We start from the raw sequence: 19,797 nt of genomic DNA, 5'->3' as shown, positions 1-19,797 counted from the left end.
CTGGTTGGTTTCATTTTCTTATGCAAAGCCAAATGCATGACATCCAACCTGTAATTTTGGCCACATTATCACCATGTGCTAACCAGGCAAACTTATTAGCTCAGACAATTAAGAAAATACAAGTTGAAAATACTTGGTATTAGGGAGAAAGGAATAACATAAATCCAAGAGGTTGCGACAATTAGCACTTGCAGTAATAAAAATCAAGGAGAACACTAAAGAAATAGATATTATGTTTATTATTTAGCATTTACATAGCATTTTGTATTTATTAAATGCCTGATAATTGTTTTTGTCTATTTCTTTTGGTAATAACTCTGATAAAGGACATTTGCTATTCTTGTGGGCTTTAAGGAAGAGCTCATTAAATTACAATTCAAGTAATCCTCCTATCCTCCTGTTCAACTCAGATTTAAGTCGAGAAAGAAAACACCCAGAAATCTGCTAAAATGTAAATTATTTCATCCCTCTTCTTCGTTAAAAGCCCTCTAGTGGCTCCCCTACTTCTCTCAGAGTAAAAGCCCAAATCCCATAAGTGCAACTTGATTGGATCCTGCAAGAGAAGAAAAGCATAAGTGAAATTTAAATAAAATCTGTAGTTGATAATAAAATACCAAAGTTAACTTCTTAGTTTGGAGAAATGCACATGGTTAGGTAAGATGCTAACTTTAGGGGAAGCTGGGTGAAGGGTATGTGAGAACTCTCAGTACTATCCTTGCAACACCTCTGAATATAAATTTTTGCAGAAGTTTAGAAAGGTTTCTTTTATGCCAGAGTTCCTAGAGCAGCCAGGAGGTCTCACATGAGACCCGTGGGCTGCTCTAGGAACCCCATCATTATCTCTCTGACATCATTTCCTGTTCTCTGCCCTTTGATCACCCTGCACTAGCCTCACTCTGTCTCGCCCCGACCCCAGGACCTTTGCACTGGCTGTCCCTGTTTCTGGACCAGTCTTGCCTGAGCTATCCCCATGGCTTATTCCTCTTTATCAAATTTTGTCTCAAATGTCACCGTCTCAAAAACCATGTATCAACAATTCCAAACCCTCCCCAGCACCCCCCGTCTTCATGTTCAGTGTTGTCTTGTGGTGCTTATACTTCTAACATTCTCTGCCATGTTCGTATTTATTATTTGATTGCTTGTCACTTTCCTCCTTCACTAAAAGTGGAGCTTCTAGGGAAGAGAGCTTTTTATCTACTTTCCCCGCTAAGCAGTTTCAGCACCTGGAATTGTATCTACCATGTACTTAGTGCTTAAGGAACATTTGGTGGACCCACTGGGGAGGGGGAAATTTCCCCTTATGCTTCCAGGTTCTTTTGGCTGGTCTAATAATTGACCTGACAGAAAAGATATTAATTAACAGGGAGGAAAAAAAAAAACAACTTTAATTTTACATGTATGGACTTCTCATAGATACATAGAACCTAAGAAGTGACCTTTTATAATTTTTAGACAAAGAAACAAAAATTGCTGAGGAATTGACAAAACAAAGAAACTTGGGCTTGGGTACAAATTAGTGGAGAATCCAAGCAGTCTGTTTACACAGGCTTCTCAGCCCTGAATTCCCTCTACCTGGTGATAAGGGTGTCTGTCTACCACCTGGTGGCGGGAGGGTGCCTTTCACGTGGGAGATTTAGTTCCTGCTTTCAGAGGAGGGCCATAGTGTTCTTCTCACACTCGCTGTTTCTCAAGTAGCTTTATTCAAAATTATCAATATGGCACTCTGGCCTATCTTGGGGTGGCCTGAACCCCAACAGACCTAAATACTAAATTCTAAGCTAAAAGAAGAAAGTAGCACCTGCTTATTGCTTTGATACCTAGGATATGGTGCTAAGCGCTTTAATATGTCATTTTGTAGAATCTTCATGATGTCCTCAAATGTAAGTATTATTACCGCCATTTATGAGGCTTTGAGAAGTCTCAAGCTTTGCCCAGATTCACACAGCTCTTCAGCCACATCTCAAAGCCAGGATTCAAACCTGATGATGTATCCAGTCCTAGTTCCTTTACACTGTTTGCCAAAGTGACATACTTTCCTTCCTTTTAATAAACCCATGTTACTTGGAGATTAGAAATAACACAACTCATGGAGTCACTTGTTTGTAGAATTCAAACCTCTTTCCTGGGTGGCAGTACCATCCATGATAAATATATGGATCATATTTTTCTCAAAGGTCAAAGATAACTCTGGAATATTTTGTGTTTTTCGTAAGTCATCTAGTGTGGAAATTTTACCTTCAATTTCCCCTTTATGTGCCTATTTTTTGTTTTCAGCCTCAACAGTCTCTTACGGATGAAGAGTTGTATTCCCAAAAAGGCTTCATGACATCAAGGGGAGGGTACAGGCTTAGAAGCTTAAGGCCTTAGTTGTAGGGCCCATTTTACTACTTACTAGTGGAGTGGCCTCCTCTTAAGCTTTAGTTTCCTCATCTATAAAATGGGCATAATTTTAGCACCGATTTCATAGAAGTGCCATGAGGATAAGTGATATAATCAATGTACAGTGGTATATATGGCCATTATCATGTTAGCATTTGCTGTTATTGTTTGGATATCATTGTTTAAATGAAGAAGTTGAAGTGGACATTAAGGGTTTTTTCCCCGAGAGAAAAATAATCTTAGATTCCGATTACTAAGTTAGTTTAATAGCCATCAACTATTTCTCTATTTCAGGGGGTTTCTCCTAAATGCCTCTGTTAACAACACAATCTCATCAAACACCTATTCTTCGCTGAACAGTTATTAGAAGCCAGGCTTGATGCTACAGGCTAATAATAATTATCTTATTTTATTGTTTACGGTGAGTCTGCAAAACAATTATTAAAAACCCATTTTGCAGATCAGGGAACTGAGGTTTCGTGGAGAAGTGATTTGCTGCATGGTACCCAGCTGTCCTGGGGCCAGGTCTGGAACCCAGGTAGTTCTGATGCTAGACTCTAGCCCTTCCTCAGTACTTGGCACTGCCTTGTTGCCATGGAGAGTTTTTTTTTTTTTTTTTAAAGGAATGGAACTGATGCTTTTCTCTTTTTTTTAAATTTAATTTTATTTATTTATTTATTTTTGGCTGTGTTGGGTCTTCGTTTCTGTGCGAGGGCTTTCTCTAGTTGCGGCAAGCGGGGGCCACTCCTCATCGCGGTGCGCGGGCCTCTCACTGTCGCGGCCTCTCTTGTTGCGGAGCACAGGCTCCAGACGCGCAGGCTCAGCAGTTGTGGCTCACGGGTCTAGTTGCTCCGCGGCACGTGGGATCCTCCCAGACCAGGGCTCGAACCTGTGTCCCCTGCATTGGCAGGCAGATTCCCAACCAATGCGCCACCAGGGAAGCCCCCATGGAGAGTTTTAAAGCAACTGGCAAAATGACCAGAATATAATTCCTGTTGTGGAGTGGACAGGCTTCTTCTAAATCTTTGTCAGCATTTTCTTAAACTGTGGCCCAGAAAACACTTTTATTAGAATTGCCTGGTATGCTTATCACAAACGCACATTGCTGGCTCCCACCGGGATTTGCTGGTAAATGTTTCACAGGCAGCCTGGGAGACTGGTGGGAGGGGTTCAGGAGACTGAAACATGTGCCAATTTCCGTGGTGTAAATACTCCCGCCGCGGCTGATTCCAAGCTACTATGCCTTGAACTGTCGGCTCTCACAAATCCACAGGGACAGGCTGCAGCACCCCTGGGCTTCACCCAAACTAGCAAAATCAGCAGTGGAAAGGCAGGAACCCTGGAATCTGAATTTCTAAGGAGTTCCCCAGGTGATCCCAGTACACGTTCAAATTCCAGAGCCAGTGCCGTAAGCCTCTTTCAGAGCATATTTGAAGTAAGTGTATGAAAATAACCTATAATAGGATAAGCATCTGAAAAATGTAGATGGGATTCTCATTCCTAACAGATGCTCCTAGGCAGTTAGGCTAAATGAACTCCACGGTTACTCATCTTAAAAATTTTTTCTAAAAATTGAATAAAAATATGCCAGAGTTTTTATTTTATTTTACCATTCAGTGAAGGACGGTTGCTCTATGTGAAGGAGTCGGGGAAAGCTGCAGGGCAGGGCTGAATGGAAAAGGAGGCTTGTAATCTCAAATTCAATATGGAAGATCAAAAGCGTCAAATCATCAGTCAGGGGTGAGCCTCCCCGTCAGAATGTTCCATCTGCCTTGGAATTCAACCTTGTGATTGTGTTATGATGTGTACATCACACATCTCCCTCCCTCTCTCTCTCTCTACATATATATCTCCTCATAGAAGAAACGAGGTGTATCTGAGATCCATAACAAAGTCTTGTTTAACTTCAGTAGAGAAACCATTTGAAACATAACCTGCCTCCACCTCACCCCACCCCCTCAGCCTTAAAAACACGTCTCTTTTTTAGGTAGAGGAGGGAATTCAGGGAGACAGTGTGCCCCCCAGATCAAGAGCAGTCCAATAGCTGTGTGCGAAACCCTGATACACAGAAGATCCAATCCAGGGCTTGGGATGTGTCCTCTAAACCGTGGTTCTGCTTTCCGAAGGTGGTTCAGGAGGGTAGTTGAAGACTTGATTTCTGTGACTAATGTTTACTGAGTGCTCACAAAATGCCTTAACGGGACTTCCCTGGTGGCACAGCGGTTAAGAATCCGCCTGCCAGTGCAGGGGACACGGGTTCGAGCCCTGGTCCAGGAAAATCCCACATGCCACGGAACCGCTAAGCCGGTGCGCCACAACTATTGAGCCTGTGCTCTAAAGCCCGCGAGCCACAACTACTGAGCCCATGTGCCGCAACTACGGAGCCCGCGTGCCGCAACTACGGCAGCCCACGTGCTGCAACTGCTGAAGCCCATGCGCCTAAAGCCTGTGCTCTGCAGCCAGAGAAGCCACAGCAATGAGAAGCCCACATACCACAATGAAGAGTAGCCCTCGCTCACCGCCAACTAGAGAAAGCCCACTCGCAGCAGGGAAGACCCAACACGGCCAAAAATAAATAAATAAATAAATGTATAAGACAAAAAAAAAGCCTTAAGTCGTTGGTAAGTGCTGTGCCTGCGTTATGGTTTTAATCCTCCCCTGTCCTTTGGTTCTTCCCCAGTCACTTTGAAGGTAGTCCATGGATATTCTTTGGATGAATGGCTTCATGGGAGGTAAGGTGTAGAGGGGCACAGTAACATGTCCAAGGTCGGATAACTGGGAATTGGAGCTCCAGTCCCATTTGGTTTCTTAGTCCAGACACAAAAACTCATGTTGTTGCCTCCCTAGGATATAAAACAGTGGCTGCCAAGATGTTAGAATACAGCTGAGTCACCCGCGAGGATTATTTAAAATGATTCATCTTGAGTCCAGAGTTAGGAATGATTCGTCGTGGGGCGGGGCCCAGAAATCTGCATTTTCAGCAGGCTTCCCCAGGTCACTTCAATGTGGTGTGAAGGCTGTGCTTGGAGACAGACTGATGGAGTCCATGCATCACTCTCTACCTCTCCAACTATAGGCAAACCTGTCCACCTTTCAGATCACAAAACCTGCATTTTGCTAAGGGTGACCAAGAACAACCCCCCCCCCCCTGCCCCCAAGGTTGGGTCCCTCACCCCAGCCACCCCACCCACCCTCCCTGAGTCTCAGAGCCTTGAATTTTAAAATGGATATGTACCAGGAAGCCCACCCAATTCAGTGCCTTCATTTATTCAGGTGCAACAAATTTCATCCCAGAAACCTGACATAGTGAGAAACTGACAAAAGTTGGGCTTGAATCCAAGTGTCCTGAATTGAAGGCCCTCCAATGACTAAAAGTCTAGATGCTCCATTGGTTTCCATGTTTTTGTCTGCAGTGTGAGAAAATCTTGCTTTTTCCATAGAGTAACCCAGAAAAATGGAAATCGTTGATCACAGACACACAACACCTTGAAATAGTCGAGGCCCTTTCTAGGGCATAATCCCATTTGTTTCTGTCTGACCCATGAGGGAGCGGATATTGTCCTTCCTCTTTCACAAATGAAGACATTGAGACTCTGAGAAGGTGAGTGACTTGCCCCAGGTCACACAGCATCTCATCCACCTCCCAAATCTTATCTCTTCAAGCCTCACCCTCTTCTCATTAGAGCCATGAATGACATAATTAGAGGAGAGATGACCCCAGGACCAGTGGATCTTTCTCTTTCTTCATATTGCCTATGGCTGCTTTCATGTGCAACAGAGGCTAAATGGCCCTCAATGTCAAACTATTTACTATACGGACCTTTAAGAAAAAGTTTGCTGTCCATCTAGGTAAAGAGCAAACTAGAAGGGAGATGCCGGCATTTCTATTTTCATAGTATACTTCTTAGTATTTCTATTTCCTAACATATATTTAGACCCCTCCCCATCTACCAGTGCAGGAGAAATTAGCCTACTGACGAATAGGATTTGGAACTCAGAAGTAACCTGAATTGTGTCCGTTTACGGAAATCATGTTCTTTATGAGACAAGATTCTTTGACTGTCAAAATGTCTGTGAATAGACAGGTGAATTTTCACAAAGAATGATATCTACACATCTCAGCGTACACTGGGAAAACCCTAGTTCTGTCCTAGAACAAAACCCTCGGACTGCTCGTTTCTTTGTTTCAAGCATTTATACAAAGAATGGTAATTAGTAAGGAAAATCCAGGGATTTTAGCAGAGATCAGTTCTGTCTTAAATTCATCACCAATTTTCTGCAACCAAACTGTGCTTTCAACAGTTTCCTTAGGTCTGGAAAATGAGTACCATGTATAGATCTGTCATTTGGTTAAATTAAATCCTGAATGACATAATACATTAGGAGGGAAAAAATCTTTGAGGATTTAAGGATTCATTACAAAATATCAACATTTCTTCTTTTTAAATTGATGTTTAAGTTGGACTTGATTTCTGAGTGAGACAGTGGATTAAAGACAACCAGGGGGCTCAGGTGGGATGAGGGGAAAGCTGTAGGAGAGTTGCTTCTGGACAGGGAGGGTGGCGTGCTGCCCTCTCTTTCAGGCTGGGTGCTTGCTGGGCTAGAGAAGAAGTCTCATCTTAATGATGCCATCAAAGCAGGAGAAGGTGGCACAGTTCCTGGCAGAACTTGACACGTTCCTTAAATTAGTTGGGCCCAGGATGTCATTAACAGAGACTCGTGCCTGCTTCTTATCGGGGGATTTATAAAGGTGGAGGCTCGCTGGCGTAGTTGGAAACAGCAGGATGGGAGAGAACTGTCACAGAGAATGTGTCAGGGCTCCCACCCTCTGCTCCCTGTGGTTCCCCTGGCTCTCGGGAGAGCGTGAAGTTCAGAGGACAGGGCAGGACTTCTGAGGCTGTCCAGGAAACCCAGTGCTGACGGCAGGGACCCCCGTTTACAAGGGGAGTCGGGAGCATTGAGTACTGACCTTAAAGACAGGACACTGGGCAACAGTGGAGGATGATGGGGGTGGCTGATCACTGCCCCAAGTAACCCAAGTATACTGACACCTCAGGCTCTGCCACATGCAGCAAAGCCACCAGGGGCACACGAGCTCCAGCAGAACGAGAGAGAGAGCAGAGTGGGGTGCTTGTGTCTCACCACCAGGAAGCATCTTATTTCAGTGAATGTCCTCTACCTCCTCCATCCTTTCTCCCAACCCCCTGCCCGAAAGGACAAGACCTAATAGGGGAAGAAGAGGGTCCCAGAGGTGGACCTCCTCACACGGCCTGCCAAGTACTGGAATGGAAGGGGTGGAAAGGCAGGAAACACCCCCTGCTACTGCAGGTCCGTCAGGACAGGTCTGCAGCGCTAGGAAGAGAGTTTGAATCTCATGGACTTTCGAACCTTGAAAAGGGACTGGGCTGAGTTTTTAATCACCAGGTGGCCAGAAAGCTGTCGTGTGGTCTTCAGATGTCATGAAGGGATTTGACCCAGGAAATTCTCCCAACCATCCTGCCACTCTGCCTGCCATGGACTGACTGAGCTTCCCGAAGAAGCCCTTAGCTCTCTGAACCTCAGTTCCTTGATCGTAAAATGGGGACAAATAGTAGAACCTTCCTCTCTGAGTCATCAGGCGATGCAGTGAGCTTAACAGAGTGCTAATCATTAAACCAATCTTTATTAAACGTTACCAGGTGTCAGGCACTGTTCTAGGTGTTGATCACCATAATAATTACAGGCCTGGAAAAGCACTTTCAGATATTGACTCGTTTGGGGTTAGGTGCTAATAATATTCCTATTTTCTAGATGAAGGAAATGAGGCCCAGGGAGGTTAAGTAACTTGCTCAAGGACACACAGCTAGGATGTGGGAGAGATGGAATTCCAACCCAGATAGTTTGATTTCAGAGCCTATAAATGTTGATTGGTAGTAGTAGTAGTAGTTATTTTCAACTCCTTATTCCTGGAACTAAAATCCAAAAATTTGATCATGGAGAAATAGAGAAAAAGCACTTTTCATAGTCGTATTGTTCTGCTGTCTGAGAGGCAACACCAATCCCCAATGCTACCTGCTGTATTCCCAGGGACTTAAATAGAATAGATGCTCAATAAATACATTTTGAGTGATTGGATAGGAGAACATCTAGTTTCAAGCCCCACGAAACCCCTGTCCCTCTTTAGGACAAAACACCTTTCCTTATTCCTAGGTGTTTGCAGGCTCTGCAAACACTGCTGTGGACTGAATTGGGTCCCCCCCAACCCCCAAATTCGTATGTTCGAACCCTAACCCCCAGTGTGATGGTATTTGGACACAGGGGCTTTGGGAAGTAATTAGGGTTAGATGAGATCATGAGGGTGGGATCCTCATGATCAGATAAGTATCCTTAGAAGAGGAATTGAGAGGTCATTCCCCACCCCCCCAACCATGCGGGGACACAGCCAGAAGGTGAGAACCCAGAAGGAGAGCTCGCACTAGAAACCGAACACGCTGGCACCTTGATCATGGACTTCCTAGCCTTCAGAAGCATGAGCAGTAAATGTCTGTGGGTTCAGCCACCCAATCTGTGATATTTTGTTACAGCAGCTGGTGCTGACTAATACAGGCACCTTGACAGGTCATCTCCTTTACAGATGTGTTCAGTGCTTGGCCCTTGCGTGCTCATCCTATTCTTTCAAAGACTAAAAAAAGTAGCCAAAGAATTTGGAGTCATCCCGTCTCTGTCCTCCAGCCCTTCTCCTGTCCGAGGAATTTCATCATTCCGGCAGAGCATTGAATTTATTTGCATTGAGAGAAATTCGATATATTTCTTAAATCTATGTCACCTAGCTGTGGAATCAGCCCAGCCGCATTAAGAAGGAGGCATTAACTCTATCCAAAGCTGCGTGATTAACTTATTTGTTTGCCTACGGAGCTAAAATGAAAAAGCAGGAAGCTGAGTGAATCTGCACAAGCCCCGTTTTGAAGTGGGATTGCGAGAGAACCCAAGATGTGGGTTTCCATTCACATTCCCCGAGCTTACCATGATTATTATTTTTAATGGAAAATCACTTTGCACCATCTTGCTTCGTTTTAAATGGAGAATGTGCAATATTGTCTAATGCAAGGGTAGGAAGTTGATTTAGTATGCATGATTTTCTCCCCTCCCCACTCCTTTCTTTGGTCCTTTGTACACATTCAATATAGTTACATTTTTGCTTAGAACATATATATTTTCCCCCTGAACTTTTCTCGATTGCTTTTTTATCAAGTTTATGAATCAAATCAAATAGGTATATTGCAGAGCTCCGTGATAGTATTTTCAGAGCTTATAGCACAATGTACTGAATTATGCCACTCCATGCTCTGCCCCTGCTCGTCTCTGCAGACTGAGAGGGACTGTGGATCCTGTAAATTCACTTGGCGCCCGACAGTCCTGGCTAAATCAAGACTGCTATTCAGGCTGCAAGAAGAGACAGGGCAAGTGTTTGTTACACAAATCAACTCCGTCCCAAGTACATCGCAGTGGGTACTCAACCATCGCTCACATAATATTGTCAACTTAAATAATGCCTTGAAGACACTCAGAAGCTTTTCTCTCTGAGAAATAACTTGACTGGTGGAGGAGGGAGAAGCATCTGGCTATTCAAAAGTACATTTTTTATTTATCGCCATTAAGAGCTTTGTGCGTGGAGGGGAGCAGGCCTGTACAGAGGGAAGGTGCTGAATATTCAGCAGGCTGACAGGGAAGTGGGGCAGGGCTGGGGAGGGGATCGTACTGCCTTACTGTTGAGTCTTGGGTGTTGGATTTTGATACCTTCCTGGCAGAGTGGGAGATGCTCATGGAGAAGAAGCTGGACCCAGAGAGGTTTCCTGGAATGAGGCAATAAAGATTTGCTAAGTACCTACTATGGGATGTGGTAAAGGGCTTCAAAAATGCATTTGATATAGTGTTTGTCTTTGGGATGTTAATATTCTATTAAGACAGAGAGGTAAGTAAACTGATTTTTTAAAAAAAGCTATGGTTAATAAAGGCTGAACAGAGAGGAACACAAGATGTCTAAGAGCTCAGAGGAGGCGTCTGAAGCAGACTGGTTTTGTTTGCTTTTGGGTTGGTTGGTTGTGATAAGGCCCTGTTCACAGAACTTATCACTCTGGTTCCAGCCCAGACCTAAAGCCCAAGCAGTTAGAACTTCATTGAATCTTTATTCCTCTGTACAAGTGCCCTGCAGTTGCTTTCTAGGAATTGGCTGTCTTTGGACTTTGCAAAGCATCTTCACCTTGACTTTGAGAGGCCGTGGTGGGGAGGGGGGGCAAAAGAGTCCAGGATATGAAATTAGATATCCTAGGTTTAATTCTGGCTCTGCCATCTCCTAGCTGTGCGACTTTGGACAGGTCACTTAACCTCTCTGAGCCTCATGACCTTATGGTGATTCAGTGGGATAAGGTATGAAAAACATCTAGAAAGATACCCAACTCACAGTAGGATCTCAGCACAGTTCTATTTTCAATGCTCTATCTCAGACCCTTTAGCCAGGTCCACACTTAGCTTATAAGTGACCCGTGGGTGGTGGTCTCAGCATCCAATGTCTCAACTCAGGATAGAGGGGAGTTGAATGCCCTTCCACAGTAGTGGTCCTTACCCAGGGTCCATGGATGTCAACTGTATCCTTCGGGGTGTTTGTGAACTTCTGAAATTGTATGCAAAGTTCAGGTGTATGTGCATTTTCCCCCCAGGCAGTAGGTCCATAGCTTTCATAAAACCCTTAGTGTGTCTGGTAAGTCCATAGCTTTCATAAAACCGTTAGTGTGTCCAGTAGGTCCATAGCTTTCATAAAACCCTAGTGTGTCTAAGAACACAGAAATAGGTTAAGAAACATTTATCTACAGAGTGAAGAGATATATCCCCGGTAACAATAATAATAATGATAATGATAGCAACAAATGTTAACAGCTGCCATTGGTAGGACCAACTGCATGAGGAAGCATACCTCTATATATGTGGTGCATATTTAGTTCTTGCAGTACCACATGAGGAAGCTATTATTACCCCAAATTTATTTCATGTTTTAAAAATATTTTTATTGAAAACACAGCCACGGAGAGTTGACTCTCAAATTATCACATTCCTCCTTTTGAAGCGTCCCATCACCAGTGCCCTAAAGAAGACATTTCCTTTCTCTTTCTTTTCCTACTTTCTTCCCTTTTAAACCCATTTCCACTCCCATCCCCCCAAGACACCATTGCTCTAAAGCAGTGTTGTCCAGTAGAACTTTTTGCAATGATGGAAATGTTCTGTAGCTATGCTTTTTAAGTAGGGGATGCATTATCTTTCTGTTGCTGCCCTAACAAAGTACCACAAACTCAGTGACTTAAACAACAAAAATTTATTTATCTTATAGTTTGGGGTCAGAAGTCTGGCATGGGTCTCACCAGGCTAAAAGCAAGGTGTCTTCAGGATTACATTTTTTTCTGTAGGCTCTGGATAGGATCCCTTTCCTTTCCTTTCTGACCCCTGGAGGTCACCCTCATTCTTTGGCTCATGACCTGCTTCCTCCAACTTCAAAGCCAGAGATGGGGGGTGGAGTCGTTGTCGCTGGCTGTTCTGCTTCCTGCTTCCACTTTTAAGACCCTTGTAGGTACCCTGGACCCACTAGATAATCCAGCATCATTTCCCTGTTTTAAGGTCAGCTGATTAGCAACGTTAAATCCATCTGTAGCCTTCATTCCCCTTTGTCATATAAAGTAACATAGTCACAGGTTCTAGGGATTAGGATATTAACGCTTCTAAGGGGCCCTTACTCTGCCTGCCATGGGTATCCCTTGAGCCCTTGCAATGTGGATGGTATGACTGTGGAACTGAATCTTTATTTTGATTCAACTGTAATTTAATGCAAACACTGATACTTGATTCAGTGATTCGAATCCATTTAGGTATGTTTGGAGAGTCTTGAATAGTCAACCATCAATCTTTCAAAGCCTAAATACAGCTCAGGCATTTCCAATGAAAACTTAGTGTCCATATTGAGATGATGAGCTTAAGTACAAATTATACACAAGATTTAGAAGATTGAGTTAAAAAAATGTAAAATATCACTTACATTGTTTATGAATTGAAGTAATATTTTTATTCAGGGGGGTTAAACAAATATGTTCTTAAAATTAACGTCACGTGTTTCTTTTTACTTTTTTGACAAATGGCTTCTGGAAATGTTTAAATTACCTCTGTGGCTCCTGTTTTATTTTGTTGGACAGGGCTGCCCTAAAGTGCTTGATCACCGTCCTTGAACTAGTGCTATGTTGTCAGCATATGCGTTTTAATTTTTGTCACGTAGGGCAGGAAAAATAATTTTACCCTTCTAGGTTCTTGGCTGAGACCCCCCCTGCAATGAAAGGTTCACAGGAGAAAAACAAACAGAAGTTTAATAATAATAATGACATGTACACCTCCTGTGCACGTAGGAGAGACCCAGGGAACCTGAGCAATGCCCCAAAATAGTCCAAGCCACCACCTTAAATACTATCTCCAGCTCAAGACAAAAGGAGATGTTGGGAATGGGAACCAGTCTGGGAGTTATGAGGAAAAACTCAGTAAACAAGGGCGTGGTTGTGATGCAGGTTTAAGTTGTCACCTTCCCATTGCTAAGAGTTTCTAGAGATTTAGTTATCCGTCTCTCCCCTGTACCTAGAGGGAGACACCCTTACAAATGGAGAGTTCCCTTATAAATGTAAACGTCTCTTACAAAAAGGGTAACTTCTACTCTATATTCAGAGCTTCTCCTATGCCTGCTGTTTCCCCCAATAATCCTTGTGGCAAAAAGGCACGTTTGGGATTGGCATCCTCTGCTTGCCTTCGTCAAGTATACTTTGGTACAGTTCCTGTTTATTTATCATCCTTGCCCCCCCTCCCCCATACACACACTCCATGCTGTGCTTCCAAATCTCTCCTTTCTCTCTGAATTCAAATTTCTGCTGACAACTTTGCCACATTTTACTTATGCATCCTTGTGGTGGTCACCTACGTTACTTCCAGTGACCTGGGACTACAGGCAACTCTTTTATCCCTACTTGCAGCCGAGGAAACTGAGGCTCAGAAGAATTTAAGGAGCTGGAATAGTAAATGATGGAACAGAGTTTGCACTCAGAGATTTCCAGCTGCAAAAGCCCTTGGCCTGTGATTCTACAGCCTGGTCATCCCCAAAATATGGTCCACAGGTGAACTCAGCAGAGCGTGGGGCGGGGCCAGGATCTGAAAGGCGCAGACTTCTGCACAACCGTGCGTATTCTCTCCAGCAGTCATCCCTGGATTGGTCGATACCAAAATCCAATTTCACCAGGATTAGCCTTAGGTTGCTCAGAGCTATTCATTGAATTAGGAAAGATTATAGCAGAGGGAGCCCCGCGGTTCTTTATTAAGGTTTTTGCGGAAGCACTAAGTGATCTTTAGGAGATTAAAGTGCTGGTGGTGTTTTCTTAACATTTATAACCTGCGCCAATATCTGGGGAGTTTGTTTATTAGGAAAAATTCTGTGGCACTCATCCTGCCTCCTAACAGGGCCTTCGAACTGGGCCAGAGCAGAAGCTGGCTTTGCTGTTCTAGTGAGCTGATTTGGGAACCTCTTGCCAAGAGCTGCCTGGACATGCACCTCTTGAGGTTAACGGACGTTGCATCCACACAGGGTCCTGCAAGCTCTCCCGCGTGATGAGGAGGGCTCTGCATCGCAGAGTCATCGGCAGCTGTGGGCCTGAGAAATAAAGAACAAAAGCTGATGGTTATTAATCCTGCTCCTAATAAGGATGGTAATGATCCCCTGTTTATTCAAGGGACTTTGATTTCATGACCCCACTCTAAAGGATCCAGGACAGATATACATTTATTTCTTTATCCACATGCAAACTAAGACCCAGAGACATGAAGTTAGCATTCATGCAGCTCCCTCATGGCAAAACCAGGCCTATTCATTTACGTTACAGATATTTACTGAGAATTTACCACCTATGCTAGGTCAACGGTTTCAATTCATGCAATTTTGCTCCCCCTGGGACATTTGAACCCCAGAAGATATTTTCAGCTGTCTCAACTCAAGTGGGTGGAGGCCTGGGGTGCTACTGAACCTCACGATGCACGGGGTGGTCACCACATCAAAGAATTAAACAGGCCCAAATGTCAACGTTTCTGTTATTGAGAAACTCTGTTCTAGGAGGTTAGGGATAAAAAGTGAATAGAGGTTCTGCGGTCTCTACTCTCATGGACTGTGCATTCTGGTGGAGAAGACAGACTATAGGGATTAACAGAAGCATATAATGTAAAGGTAAGAAGTGATGTGTGCTGTGAAAAAACAAATCAATGGGCCTGAAGGGAGGAGATGCTGATGCAGCTGTTTTATTTATTTATTTATTTATAAATGTTTTATCGTAGTTGATCCACCATGTTGTGTTAATTTCTGCTATACAGTAAAGTGATTCAGTTATACATATATACACATTATTTTTCATATTCTTTTCCATTATGGTTTATCACAGGATATTGAATACAGTTCCCTGTGCTGTACAGTGGGACCTTGTTGTTTATCCATCCTATATGTAATAGTTTGCATCTGCTAATCCCAAACTCACACTTCATCCCTCCCCCAACCCCCTTCCCCTTGGCAACCACAAGTCTGTTCTCTATGTCCGTGAGTCTGTTTCTGTTCCACAGATAGGTTCCTTTGGGTCATATTTTAGATTCCATATATAAGTGATATCATATGGTATTTATCTTTCTCTTTCTGACTAACTTCACTTAGTATGATAATCTCTATTTCCATCCATGTTGCTGCAAATAGTATTATTTCATTCTTTTTTATGGCTGAGTAGTATTCCATTGTATATATATATACCACATCTTCTTTATCTGTTCATCTATTGATGGACATTTAGGTTGTTTCCATGTCTTGGCTATTGTGAATAGTGCTGCTATGAACATAGGGGTGCATAAGGGTGCATTCTTGCTGAATTAGAGTTTTGTCTGGGTATATGCTCAGGAGTGGGACTTTTGGATCATATGGTAATTCTATTTTTAGTTTTCTGTGTTGTGGCTGTTTTAGATGATGGGGCCAGGGAAGACTTCTCCGACGGGTGATATCTGGGCAGAGACCTGACTGGCAAGAGGGGGCAAGCTACACAGGCGTCTGGGGAGAGAAATATCCAGGCAAAGGGACCAACAAACAGGTGCAAAGACTAAGGAGGTGTGTGTTGAGTATGTTGAAGGGAGAGCAAAGAGGCCCGTGAACAAGACAGGGGAGCGGTAGGAAGCAAGGGGGTTAGGGCTGTGTCTCCTAGACCAGGGTGAGGGTCTGGATGGGAGGGTTTTGAGACGGATGGTGCCCTGGCCATTCTGCTTACAGCTCTCACATCCTTACTTGTCTCAATTTCCTTCAATCTCTGAGCGAGTGGACCAGTATGAATTTGCTTCGTTTTTATGTTCCACCTCCTGATCTTCCAAATGTGGTTTACGAGGTACATTTCTAATTCAGTTGGTTCCCACTTTAGAGCCAAAATGACTTTCAAAGAAAAAAAATCAGACATGGATAAATCAAGAGTTCTTCTTTCAACGATTAATTCCCACTAAACCTTGGCATGCACAAGCCTTGGGGAATGTAATTGCAAACCAGGTAGACCCTGCCTTTCAGAAAGACACATTCTAGATGTTTCATTCTTTTAGTAAGTTGTGTAGCTTTTTCACATTATTTTTGTCTTTAGACATTGTGCCCTGTGCTTTTGCCATAAGCTTCAGCGGAGTTCTCAGGGACGCTTATCCATCTGTGCAGGGAACCTGCAGGCAGGTCTTCATCTTGCAAGTGCTGGTGGCCTTTCTGGAGGCTGAAGGAACGCTTCTCAGCCCGGCTGAAGCGTGTCGGTGCATCCAGAAGCAGGTGCAGAAAGGGGGTCTTGGAGCCCTGCGTTTGAAGGGAAGACTCAAGTCTCTTCTCATTTTAAGGAACTCATCAGAGTGACCAGTGTGATGGATGAGAGCCTGGGGGCACCTCTAGTAGGGACATTCTCCCTTCTTCTGAACCTGGGTTGAGGCCAACCCTTTTGAGAGCCCCATGCCACCAGAACTGGTAAAAAGTACAACCACACCTTGATAACAATTACTCATTCTCCATGCATTTCTGGTCTGTTTGCTTAGCAGGGGTCTTGGTGAGTTGAATGATGGCCTTCAAAAAATATGTCTATGTTCTGATCTTCGTAAACCTGGAAATGTGACCTTATTTGGAAAAAAAAAAAAAAAAGGTCTTTGCAGATGTAATTAAGTTAAGGATTCCAAGACCAGATCATACTCAACTTAGGGTGAGCTCTAAATCCAATGACTAATGTCCTTGTAAGAAGAAAAAGGCAGAGGGAGATGAGTCTCAGACATGCAGAGGGAAGAAGGCCGAACGAAGACGAGAGATTGGAGCAGTGCAGCTCCGCTGAGCCAAGAGGCACCAGCAGCTGGAAGAACAAGGAAGGATTTCTCCTGGAAGCCTCCAGCTGGAGCGTGGCCCCGATGGCTCCTTTATTGTACATTTCTGGCCCTTACAACTGGGAGAGAATCAATTTCTGTTGCCTTAAGTCACCAGAGTTTTGGTAATTTCTTAGGAAACTAATAGAGAGATATAAAACACTGAATATGTTCTGAATATGTTTTCCCTGGAAGTTCCCAACAAAAAGGAAATCTCACAGCCTGAAATACTCAAGATGTGGGTCAGTAAGGGTCATTCCTGTAGCTCTGACTCCTAGCGTGATTGAGGCTCTGTCGTAGCTTTTTTTGTTCACCTCCTACTGCATTTGGTCCTCATCAAAGCCCCGTCTTGTGTTACATCACACCACAGAAGCAGGCATGCTCAATCTAAAAGACATTTTTTTTCTATTTTTCTTTTTCAACCTCTGGATCCTGACATTCCTCCTCTTCCCTTTCCTTTCCATTCCCCTATGATGTCTGAAGTATTTTTGGTTGAGTTTTTCTTTTTCCGTGTTATCTTTGAAATTACTTTTAACACACAGGTATTCCGACGCAACCATTTACGAGCACTTGTATATTTGCACACGCTACACAGTGATTAATTGAGCGGTGTATGTTTTTATCAAAGGAAACAACGCAAAGATTTCTCCAAAGTCCTGTTTGACTAAAGATGATTAATTTTCATTTTCACATGAGCAGCATAATGCTATTAATCATTTAATATGTTTAATCATAATCTCTGTAATTCCTAATTAGGTTTCTTAAGCTGAAATATCCAGCAGATATACACAAATCCAAATCTAAGTTTCCTTCTTGGGAGGAGAAGGAGCTGGTTTTAATTTGCATTTGAACAGCAACTTCTAACAGGAGGGAAAAAGTGGGCTTGAAAGCATGGGGGCTGAGCTGCTGCTTCTGCAAACTTAGAGAAGTTTTTTGTTGGCGTAGTTAAGACCCCTGACCCCTCTGAAAGTGACAGTCTCATGATGCGAAGTCATTTCCATCTATCTCATGGGTATGTCGCCAGACCTCATATTACCAGCAGAGAAAATACAGTCCCTGCTCTGGGTCTCAGTGTTATAATATTGTTCTTCGACTGTCACTTGAAGGTGGCAAAGCTGATGGTTCACTCCTTCATTCATTCATTTCTTCATATACTCGTAATGCATTCACCCATTCAGTTGGTGAGTCAGCCAGCCAGGAAAGAGACATTTATCATTCATCTCCCATGGCTCAGCTTGTATCTCACGCTGGCCATGTCACACCCCTGCTATGATCCTTAAGTGTCTTCTCGTAGTGTTTAGGATGAAATGTATCCTCTTGGTCTGCACCCAGGGTTCTTCATGGTCCAACCCCTGCCTCCCTCTACAGTGTATTCTCCCGCCCTTCCTTCATACACACGCCCTCCAACTAGTGACACGAAGGTCCACATGTAGTCCCCCGAATCCAGAACACGATTCACCTCTCTGCATCCTGCCACATGCTTTGCCCTCTGCTGGTACAGCATTGGTCCCCTTTACCTTTTCTCTTAAACATCTCCCACTGAAAATGTAACCTCCAGAATCGGCAAGCCTGTGGTGTGTCCCTGATTTAAGTTTACTCAGCCCCCTGTGATTCATTCTGACCCCTGCTCTCAGTAGTCTGTATTACAATTGTCTTTTTCTACCTCTTTCTCTTCCACTAAACTGGGGACTGCATATGCTTTGGAGGATGAACTTAAGTGTCCAGGGGATAGTAGTTGCTCAGGAAAGATGTGTTTAATAAGCGTATGAGAACCTTTCCTTCACGTTTCCTGAGAGGCTTTTTGCACGTGTCCTTTGACATTTTTGTAAAAATCACCTCCAGTCTAAAAAATGCCTTACCTCCCATTTATTGACTGTATTGTGTGCCGAGAACTCTGCCAAGTCGGCATCATGTGTTACCATGTTCAGTCGTCACAGAACCTTATAAGGTGTGCACCATTGTTATTGCTCATTTTCCAGATTAGAAAACGATCACCATCCTCTTTATTCAATCCAACAGCGTCGGCAAAATGACCAGGTACATTATCTTCATGACGGGGCCCTTGAAAGTTGAAGAAAGTTAGCTGGTAGGGCTTTGACTACCAAAGGAGCTTGGAAGAGTAGTATGGCAACCACCGGAAGGTCTTGACTTCCAGATACAGTTTAGGGTGTGTTAGGAAGGAGTTGCCAGTGAAATCTGTCAGTAAATACAAGGGTTGACAAGAAAGTCACTAATTATGCCCATGTTATTTTGGCTTTATATATACATATGTCAGTTGGTAAGATTGTCTGTATTATTTTACACCTAGCTGCCTGCATTGATAGTTTTGTCCCAGGTAAATGCTTCTAAATTGCTTATAAGTAGGTGGGGACAGTCCCTTGCTGGTAAATTTGATGGGCTTCTTGCATGGGTTTTCCATCATTGTTTTAGCGAAGCCGGTTATCTGATGTAGGTGGCATCTGCTGCCACCTAGAGGCAGTACATGCTAATTGCAGAGAAAGTATCTAGAAATGAAGCATCTCTGAAATGTTAAAACTCTAGAACTGAGAGTATGGGAATGGCCTATATGATTAAATCAAATGTTAAAGTGGCTTTTCTCCTGGTTCCTGCCTGTATAGGGGTGTCAATGTGATATCATACTATCCAGGCTTTTACTTGGGGGATGGGGTAGAGTGGGAGGCAGAGTAATGAGTTATGCTAATAATGTAACATTGTCTACACCAACTTAGGCCAACAGAACTTGCTAGATATAGATGTTCTATATCTGCATTGTCCGACATGGAAACCAGCAGCCACGTGTGGCTACTGAGCATGCTAAATGTGGCTAGTGCAAGGAAGGCACTGGATTTCCCATTTTACTTAATCTTAGTCCATTTCACTTTAAAGAGCCACAGGGGGTCAACCATAATGAACAGCACAGGTCTGCACAATCAAGAAATGAAAAATGAAAACCGTAAAAAATAAAATTTAAGT

At 43.5% G+C, this 19,797-nt stretch overlaps 1 protein-coding gene across 18 annotated transcripts in view; it reads left to right on the top strand.

The window, feature by feature from the left end:
* RBFOX1 (RNA binding fox-1 homolog 1) overlaps window positions 1-19,797 on the top strand; it is a 1,515,726-nt gene that overhangs the window by 1,362,432 nt on the left and 133,497 nt on the right. The gene's annotated exons all lie outside the window — the stretch shown is intronic.

Source organism: Balaenoptera acutorostrata, chromosome 15 (genome assembly GCF_949987535.1).
Source record: "Balaenoptera acutorostrata chromosome 15, mBalAcu1.1, whole genome shotgun sequence".
Taxonomy (NCBI): Eukaryota; Metazoa; Chordata; class Mammalia; order Artiodactyla; family Balaenopteridae; genus Balaenoptera; species Balaenoptera acutorostrata.
This window is presented reverse-complemented; position numbering and strand designations above follow the sequence as displayed.